The sequence below is a fragment of the Manis pentadactyla genome, chromosome 3 (genome assembly GCF_030020395.1).
Source record: "Manis pentadactyla isolate mManPen7 chromosome 3, mManPen7.hap1, whole genome shotgun sequence".
Lineage (NCBI taxonomy): Eukaryota > Metazoa > Chordata > Mammalia > Pholidota > Manidae > Manis > Manis pentadactyla.
In genome coordinates this window covers 58,136,860-58,147,440 of record NC_080021.1, presented here as the reverse complement: position 1 = coordinate 58,147,440, position 10,581 = coordinate 58,136,860, and the positions used below count along the sequence as shown (strand labels likewise).

Here is a 10,581-nt window from a genome sequence, read left to right as displayed (position 1 = left end):
CAATCTGGGGTGCATTTTGCAACAGGGACTGCAGGGCCGCTTATGATTTGGGTGCAGATGTTCTAGAAAGGGAGAAATGAAGGCTGACTCCTGGTTCCCAGCCCAAAGTCCTAAGTGGGCCATTTTCTGAAGAGGCAAGCCTGGGAGAAGAGCAGGCTTAGAGTCAAAGGACTCTTTTGGATATGTTAAGTTTGAAATGTTTATGAGACATCCAAGTGGAATTGTCAAGGAGGTTTGGGGTTTGGAATTAGAGCATAGGTCTGGGTCAGAAATTAAGAGTGGGAATGTGTACACACATACAGCACAAATAAATGCCTCCAGGAAGCTTCTCCTGACTTCCAGGCTGGTTAGGACCCCCTTTGTCTGACATCGCACCCTGCCCTTCCTCCTTTACTGTAATGATGTTCTGATTCCTCCTTTGCTGTGTTGATACAATCCCACCACATTAGATGTGTCCTCCACCAGTGAGCTAACTTCATGAGGCCGGTAACTGGCCTCTATTCAATACTGTGTCCCCAATCTAGTCCTGTGAATGCTGTCCACTCAGAGGGAGAGAGAATGTGGACATCCAAAGGCAAATGTCACCTGCTTCACAACTGTGCTCATTATATTTGTACCAGGGCACATAAGAAGTACACTGAGTTGATGTTCTCCAGCATTTGCCCAGAGTAGATCCTTTATATGCCACCTCTGTATAGTCAAGGCTACATGCCGCCTTCTTCCTTCTGTGCTGACTGAGCTGTGTGAACAAGAGGTTGTGAGGGGCTTGTGCTGGCATGGCACAAAAGGAAGGGCAGGCAGGAGTCCTGACTCCTAGGAGGCTAGCCTAAGGCGCCAATAGGCACATTTGTATTTTATTTAAGAAAATTAGACTGTATTCTACTTTATAAAATGAGAGTTTTTGGAGTGATTTTTTTACAACTCTTGTGTACTTCAAAACTGTCCTGATGCCCCCCCTACCACGGAGAAGAGAGGTGACTTCTCTTTATGTTGGGACATTTCCTAGCTGTTGGCCTTTCCCCACCTGTCATTCTCATCCAGTTTGGCTAGCATGGTGGTTTTCTGTGATATTTTTATTAAAAGGAAGTGGCAATTCTATAGCATCTTGTTGCCCTGATGGACAGCGACTGCAGTGGGGTGTGGGGGGGACGTGATAGTTTGGGTGAGTGCGGTGACCACGGTGTTGCTCATGTGAAATCTTCATAAGATCGTATATCAATGATACCTTAATTAAAAAAAAAAAAGGAAGTGGCAACTTTGGCCTGAGAACCTAGAGACTAAAGTTCTAGTGTTGGCTTTGTCAACGATATGCTATGTGGTCTCAGGCAGATCAAATGAGCTCTGGGCTTCCCCCTCTGCAAGATGAAAGGCATGAATTCAGATTCCTTCTGGTTCTAAAATTCTGTTATTCTAGAGACTGCTTTACTAGAAGCCTTAAGATTATTACAACAACAATATAAAGTAGTCAGTATTAGCAGGGTTTAGGGTTTTTTTTAAATTCAATTTCTTCTTGCCCCTCTTCCTATTCCCCACCCTGATCTTTTTTTTTTTTTTAGTTTTTTTCCTTTTTAGTTCATAAGCAACTTTCTTCCTCATTTGGAATATTGATCATCTATTGCTGTGTGATGAATTGCCTAAAACTTAGCAGTTTAACACAACAAACAAGTGATATCACATAGTTTCTGAGTGTCAGGAATTCTGGAAAAACTTAATTAGGTCTCTGGCTCAGAGATATCACCCAGCTGATGGTAGGAGGCTTTAGTTTTTGCCATTTGGACCTTTTAATAGGGCCATGCGTGACATGGTTTCCCCCAGAGTTAATTTAATGATATGAGACAGAGAGAGAGAGAGAGAGACTCATCAAGAAAGAACACAAGGAGTCATGCCACAGTCTTTTTATAACCAAATCACAGAAGTGACAGCTCAGCACATCTGTCAAATTTTGTTCTCTACAAGCAACTCACTGAGCCCAACCCAAACTCAAGGTGAGAGGAATGAGCTCCATCTCTTGAGAACAGGAGTTGCAAACAATCTGTGGACATGTCTTTAAAACCACCGGATTTGGCTACATATTCTTTGGTTTTTGTTTGTTTGTTTTGAGTTTATAAAAGCAATCTCTGTGTGAGTTAAGCTGTGAAATTTCATTCATTAGAAAAGTTTTGAGATGACTGGTTATGAACCAAATTCTCACTCCTGTATTTGACTACAGGGTTATCCTTACTTTGAGACCAAACTTGTTACAACCGAAAACTTTACAACTAACAGAATCGTTCTTACTTCTAAATGCATATACATGAAAGAACACTCAAGATTGATTAATTTTGTTATCAGTTAACACTGATAATCCTTTTTACACCATCAGAATAATACTACCATTCTACCACCAGACTTCCAGGACAAGAAAAAAAACATTACCAAAAAAAGAATGCTTGCCAACTTAACAGTGAATAATTCTGGATTTTAATTGCTAATTTACTTTTGTTCATTTACAATGGGCAGTAAAATAGTTAAGTGCTGTTCTTATCAATATCAGTTCTTTCAAGAAAGTTTGCTGAGAAGTAGAAATAGTACTACTCATCATGAGGGTTTTGTTTGTTCTGGGATTAGTAAGGTAAAGAGAGCCAAAGGCCAGTTGTAGAATCTGTGTGATATATGTTATCTTAACATAGTATTAGATGAAGGCTCTGCTAAATCTTTTTTAAAGAATCTGGTAAAAGTCCCTTGTTTGATTGTAATGGGGTATGTGGTGGGGACTTGATAATGGGGGGAATCTAGTAACCACACTATTGCTCATGTAAGTGTATATTAATAATACCAAAAAATAAAAAAGTCCCTTGTTTAAGAAACTATTTCAGGATGTCATAAAATAAATTCACTGTATTTTTTATCAAGGCAACAACGGAGATACAAGATCTTCATTTGGACGCTGTAAATCTAAGATGGTGTTAATTTCCTGATTTCTTCTGAAAAGAAATTATTATAATTTTTTTCTCTATATTTTCTCTGTCATCACTGCATTTTCAAATACTCAACTACTATTAATACTTTCTGCTACTGAAGATCTGGCCTGAGCTTTTCTCTTCACTAGATAAAGTGCCAGATTACAGAATATTATCACGTAGATATATTTACACTGTTCAAAAAATAAATGATGCTCTGGTTGTATACCTGAAACCAATATAATATTGCATATGAACTATATGTCAATTAAAAAAGAATCATTGTGGGAAAAAAAAAAAGATGCTCCATGAGGGCAGCCAAAGAATAGTTCCAGAATCTCATCTGCCTGTGCTCTGAGGGTCTGTGGGTCTCTTTCTGTTAGGTGATCATTTACTGCCTGTTGGATCCCTGCAGAGGTGAACACTCAGCACTTCAGAAAGCAGCTAGTTCCATTTCTGGACACTTATAGTCATTTTATGTAGAAAATTCCTCATTCAGTGGACTCCTGCCTACCGGTTCTTTTAATGGACTGGTTCTAGTCTGCCCTCCAGAGCTGTGTCCGTAGTCTCATTCCTCTTCTCTGCCACTTCTTCAACTATTCTCCCTCCTTGTTGAGCAGTTTTTGTTCTCCCAAATGGGTTCTTCAGGTATCAGGTTTCCTCCCAACCCAGCTCCCTGGATTCAGATTTGTTTTTCAGTAGTGAACTTCTAGGAATCTGTTCCCAGTTAAGAGCTTGGTCAGGCCAACTGGGTCTGCCCCTGGCCTCACCACATGCTGGTCCAGCTTCGTGGAGTGAGTGTCCTTACTACAGAGACAAGGCTCTCACAGGATGTGCCCCAAGGCTTGTTGTGAGGAATAAGTGTGATCATGTGCACCATTTAGCTCATCACTCCATATCCATTAAGCATTAGTAAAAGTTAGCCATGTGCGTAATTTAAACATAGAATCCCACTTTTATCAACATAGGGTGGGAGAGAACTGTCACCTCCTTTTCCTGAATACCAGAATACTATGAATGTAGCTCAAATCCATATTAACTTTCTCAGCTCCCTCTTTATACATGCTAATACTGAGATAACCAAACGTCTCAGGGCTGCTGTTGGTTGAGGGCCAGCACCCAAAGCAGGAAGATGGTGGCCAGAGAGAACACAAAAAAGTCCCTGGCATTGATCAACTCTAGGCTTTCAACTTGTTATGAAAAGTAGAAAGTATGTCCTGGGGCACAAGCAGACTCAAAATGATCAGACAAGACAAAGCAAAACAGGTCATTCTTGCCAACAACTGCCCAGCCTTAAGGAAATCTGAAATACAGTCCTATGCCCTGTGGCCCAAAGTGGTGTCCAACATGACAGTGGCCACATACTGAAATGGTTATAGCGTGTGGAAAAAAACACTACAGAGTATGTGCACTGGCTGTCGCTGATCCAGGTGATTCTGTTATCATTAGAAGCATGCCAGAACAGACTAGTGAAAAGTAAATCAAGGAAAATGTTTTCTTTAATAAAACTGGCCAGAGCTTATTTTAAAAAAATAAAACAAAACCCCCCAAAACAAATGTCTCAGTCTTTTTTTGAAGTATGCTTCTAGTCGGCCACATCTTTCTCATCTGCACTTGTGCAGTTTTTGTTCTTCTTGCTGTTGTTATTTCTATTTATTTTTATTTATCCTTAATTCTAACCTATTAAATGTAACTGATCATCCTAGCCTACAGAGATACTTTGGCTTCTGTGTGTTCTCTATAACTTCCCAGCTGCATGGAACTATTGGAAAGTCCAGTTGTTGTTTGTATCCCTTCCTCTGGGACTTTACAAGAAAAGAGTACATCTTTGCCAAAAAGAACAGCCTTACTCTTCACAGCTCCATGCCTGGGAGCAGCTGCAAGTTCCCAGTGAGTTGCAGGCTTGCCATGGTGCTCAAGGCTTCTGTGAATCCTTTGGTTGTTCTTCCTTGTGAATGCCAGAAAGCAACCGGTGTGTGCTCTGTCGTGGGCCACTTTTCACATCCAGTTTGTCCAATAAAACTCTGGGTTGTGTCAATGCCAGTGAACTCTCATGCTTCCGATTCCAGGATTGGTTACCATGTTCTGTGCATTAGCCTCATGGGAGGTGATGAAATGGCTTGAGAGGATATGTACAAGGTTTGTGTACACCTACTCCTTCCCCAACCCTGGCATTAGGCCTACACTTTGAAAATACATGCACACTCATTCCCTCTTGGGAAGGCAAATGCTTATAAGCTTAAATTTCTACCTAATTGGGTTATTTTGGACAAATTAGTGAACTTTTCTGGTCATAGCAAAATGAGGGGGGTTGTGGATTGAGATTATCCACAGTTACCCAAGAAGCTGAATTCTGTTCATTCACTTCTCTGTTTCCACTGAAAACTTAGTCTTACAAGTAGGGTCTCTCTAGATCTTCCAGGATTACAGTATCAGTATTGTCTAGCTTTATTGTCTGTCCATAGCACTGAATAAGGATGAAAAGTGGTCCATGAAGACCATGATTTCCCACATAAGTCCACAGCAAAATTATCTCAGGTGTCTCAACATTTTCAATTTTCTGGGGTGAAATAATCACTTCTAAAAGTTTTTTGCATATGGAAAATTACTTTTTAAATGGTGTGCAATCTGAGTTTCAGACTTAGATATGTCTCTTCTTGGAATTCTCCATTGGCTGCCCCATAAGGCCTTCATACCTAACATCTTCCACATAAACTGACTTCTCTTCCTGGATTGTCTGTTTTGGTGAGCAGCACTCCCAGAGCATCAAGGGAGTCAAACCAGATGTCTTCCCTCCTTCTTTCTGTATTCCAGCCTCCCTGCCTATCCTACTCTCTGTCCCTCTACCATCTGGTAGAGTGCTGTTGAAACAAGTTATGTTACTAAGAACAACAAATGCTGGCGAGGATGTGGAGAAAGGGGAACCCTCCTACACTGCTGGTGGGAATGTAAGCTAGTTCAACCATTGTGGAAAGCAGTATGGAGGTTCCTCAAAAAACTAAAAATAGAAATACCATTTGACCCGGGAATTCCACTCCTAGGAATTTACCCTAAGAATGCAGGAGCCCAGTTTGAAAAAGACATATGCACCCCTATGTTTATAGTAGCACTATTTATAATAGCCAAGAAATGGAAGAAACCTAAGTGTCCATCAGTAGATGAATGGAGAAAGAAGATGTGGTACATATACACAATGGAATACTATTCAGCCATAAGAAAGAAACAAATCCTACCATTTGCAACAACATGGATGGAGCTGGAGGACATTATGCTCAGTGAAATAAGCCAGGTGGAGAAAGACAAGTGCCAAATGATTTCTCTCATTTGTGGAGTATAACAGCAAAGCAAAACTGAAGGATCAAAACAGCAGCAGAACTCAGAGACTCCAAGAAGGGACTAGTGGTTACCAAAGGGGAGGGGTGTGGGAGGGTGGGTGGGGAGGGAGAAGGGGATTGAGGGGTATTATGTTTAGTACACATGGTCTGGGGGATCACGGGGAGAACGGTGTAGCACAGAGAAGGCAAACAATGAATCTGTGGCATCTTGCTGCACTGATGGACAGTGACTGCATTGGGGTATGGGTGTGGACTTGATAATATGGGTAAATGTAGTAACCACATTGTTTTTTCATGTGAAGGCTTCATAAGAGTGTATATCAATAATACCTTAATAAAAAATAAAAAAAAAAGATTTACTTTGTAACATAGTGTAGGTGAATGTATGTTCACAAGTTTTTTTACTGTCTAGGTATTTTACTTAAGGCTGCTGTTCCTTCCCTCTCCTCTTCCTCCTCTTCTTCCTCTTCTTTTTGCACACATATGAAAAAGAATTTTAAAATCACTTGAATTTTTGATCATTTGGTAAAATTTTAACTAATCTCCAAGCTCACACCACCTTTCTTTTTGAAGTGTTCCTAAGAGACAGTCAGTGTCTTCCTCTCTGTGCCTTGCTTCTTCATTAGATAGTAAATATTTGCTTCCTCATCTTGTCCACAGTGGGGACTGCAAGGGCCTTTTTTGCTCCTTTGCATTTCTAAGGTTAGCACAGGGCCTCTGACAGAGTAGGACTTAAATAAAAGAAAAAAGAAAACAAAAAATTACCCAGTAAGACTGATATTAAATCATTAAAATCATTAGCTTTTCTGGTCACATACTCTACAAGACCTCTGACAAAGTTTCAGAAGAAGGAGGTCTCACTCATCATTTTATCATTTGCATGCTGGCTTCTAGAAAAAACTGTAAAATGACTTATAGCTAGGATGACAGTGCTGCATCTCTGTATGACTGGGGAATGATGACCTGTCAAAGATTTCCATCCCATCAAGCTTCTTGTGCAGTTTATACATTGTCATTAAGAAGAAAAACAAACTCTTCTCATTGTAGCATGGCAAAAGTAATCACCTATCACCTGCTTATAGCTGATAGGCCCCACTAAAATCTGCTTTGGGGGAACTTGGCTGGACACAGATATTCAAAAAATGAAACACAAAAGTTATCAAACTCATAAGTATACATATAAACAATCTCAAACTTAGAGAACATGTGCAAGTACAGTGTAAGAAATGTTTTTCCTTACCCATTTGAGAATAAATGGTTGACATAATGCCTATTACTCTCCAATACCTTAGTGTGTATTTCCTATAAATGAAGATGTTCTCCTATGTAACTACAATAGAATGATTAAAATCAGGAAATTATGTTTGACACTTCACTACAATAAAATTCTCAGGCTCCATTCAAGTTCCTCTAATTGTCTCAATCATGTACTTTGTAAGAAAAAGGTGCAGTCCTAAATCCAGATCTTGCAAAACGGATACAACATTTAGTTATCATGTCTCCAGCCACTGCAAGTGCTCTCTGTGTCCCCATCATTCATAGAGCACTTTTTAATTTCAGGCTCAACAAGAGTTCCAGGCTCATCTTGTACTTTCTCTACCCCAGTATTGAAGTCAACCAGTTCTCCAAAGAACTGGAGAATGGTGTTTAGAAAGCAAGATCTGAATGCTAGATGTACTCAATGCTATTGGGGTACCACTGTTTCTAGACCCTCTCAGTCTAAGAATATATGTGTTTGAATCTCTCTTTCTCTCTCACACACACTCTCATCTGTCTATTGAAAACCATGAGTTAACACCCCTATTTTTAATTCTGGCCCAATCAGTATCCTTAATATTTTCTTCCTTGATCAATCCCTCTGTATGTAATGATTCTCCAATAGCTGATACAACCACCTTGATCTCATGTGGATGCCCTCTTCACCACCCCACACATGGCAGCCCCTTCACATGGACACCCTCCTCCCCTTGCTTAGGCTCTGACACCCTATCTGGACCATGGCATATCTACTATCTACTCTTGCACTCATTGCATGAACAAACTTGCTCAATCCCACCTAATAGCTTTTGGACTAAATTGAACATGGCTCAGTTCCTAATCTCTTGGTTGTTTGTGACCTCTTGCTTTCTAAGTATACACCTTAATATAAACTATGGCTCCACAGATTTTGTCAGTCTCCTCTCAGGAACAATGAAGCCCCATTCCAGGCTAGGACTTTAAGCTCTGGATCTCATGTCTTCGAATGCCTCAAGTGGGTTTTCTTTTTTAAATTTTTTATTAAGGTATTATTGATATACACTCTTATGAAGGTTTCACATGAAAAAACAATGTGGTTACTAAATTTACTCATATTATCAAGTCCCCACCCATACCCCAATGCAGTCACTGTCCATCAGTGTAGTAAGATGCCACAGATTCACTATTTGCCTTCTCTGTGCTACATCAAGTGAGGCATCTTTATTCTCCATGCTCCTGGGCTGCCTGCTTCCTTGCAGACCCAGAGTGTGCCAGGCCACAGCTTAATCTTGCCCATGGCTATTTTCCTTCTTCTGGCCCACATACATTTAAATCTTGTTTTGGGCACAGTCATTTCTTTGCAGTTTTCTTTTTGTGCCTTATGTAAACTTTGGAATACAAAAAACTAGACAGAATCTTGGAAGAGTTAAGAAATGAGAGAGAGTTTCCAGGGGGGCTGTGTTGTCTAGGGGTTTTATAGGCGGTTGAGAGACAAAGGGTGATAATGGAGGTGGAAAGGGTCATAAAAAAGTGCCAAAATTCTTTTAAGCAGCAGTATGAATTTGACTCCTGTGTTTTACTTGTACTGTTAAGATTATGAGTGCTGTGGTTAAGAGTAAGAGGGCCACTGCTGAGGGCCTCACTGGGTCTGGCCCTTCCACAATTTTGCAGGATGGTGCGCCCAGAGTTGATGGGCTCTCTGAACTGAAATAAGTCCAAATTCAATGGACTAAATTGAGCATGATGCTGGCAAAGGAAGCTTAAGGCCCACTCACTTGCTCTCCTCCCTTCCAAAGAGCCCTGGAAGCAATTTCACATTTGACATTTTGTATTCTTTTCCTCAAAGAGAACCACCCCCAATTGTAAAAAATGTTCATGGCTCACAAATTCTGGATCTGTTTCTGCAAGGGACTGATGGTTAAATCAGAATGCATTTTCCAATGAAGGAAGGTAATTTTCTAGAGAGCATTACAGTTATAGAGGATAGAATGAACAGAGGTGCTAGGAGGCTGACTTAATCTTGAGAGGTTTGCTTAGTTGCTTAGAGGGCCAAGATTGGTGGTCTTGGGAGCTGGTTTATGTGGAACACGTAAATTTCAAAACTATTCTCACCCACCTACAGAGGGTTTCTAAATTCCTGTGACAAGTTCTGTACATATGACTCTTCTTTACAAAGGAATATTTAATTAACTCTGCCCAAAATGTCTCTGACTTTTTCTTTCTTTAGGATTCCATACATATTTCCTCCTGCCACCTCTTAATTAACATATTCTTTGTTAGGGTGTAATACAATTGATTAGGTAAGAGCATTCAAGACTCCTCCACCCTGGTGGCTCCTTGATAAAATCTGACCATTCAGTTCCCTAATCCACTCAACTTTATAGTCACAGATCGCCTCTCAGGGTGGGTTAATTCTATAATTCACTCTACAGATTCACTGCCTCAGTTTAGGTCTCTGAGGTCATCTTGTTTCCAGATTATAGGATCACCTCTCTATTGTTCCCATGCGTTAACGTGGCAGAGTCAGTGGCAGGATGTTATTAAGTCTTGAAACTCTAAGCACAAATTGAAATTAATAGTTATATTTTAAAATTTGGGAAAAAATCTTAAAGAAGACACATAAAAGTCTTCTCCCTTTATTATCTTTACTGGATAAAGTTCCTAGAAATTTTCAAATCTAGAAGAGGCACTGAAGTTATTATGATGCAGACTGAAAAAGCAGAATAAACACTTTTCATTTTAACCTTAAGTGATACAGATTAATTCTACTGCAGGCAACTACTGCTTTACCTATGAAGCACATATAACAGTGTAATAAAGCAGTAACTGTAGAAAACTTGCCTTCAAAGAGCTTAAATCTAACTGAAGTAAAACATGCAGATGCAAAATGATTTGTTATTTTTAAATTATTAATAATTTTAACAATTACTGGAGATAAGCCAAAGAGGTGAAGCCTGAAAGAAATTAATAACAAAAACAATGATGACAATGGCTGCCATTTACTGAAGGCCTACTATGAGATACTCCCTAGGGTGGTAATCTTCATTAATCTTTTATTTTTTTATTGAAGT

At 39.8% G+C, this 10,581-nt stretch overlaps 1 pseudogene; it reads left to right on the top strand.

Annotated features, from left to right (window-relative positions):
* The first annotated feature begins 4,071 nt into the window (after window positions 1-4,071).
* LOC118929404 (60S ribosomal protein L30-like) lies at window positions 4,072-4,419 on the top strand (annotated as a pseudogene).
* Window positions 4,420-10,581: the final 6,162 nt, after the last annotated feature.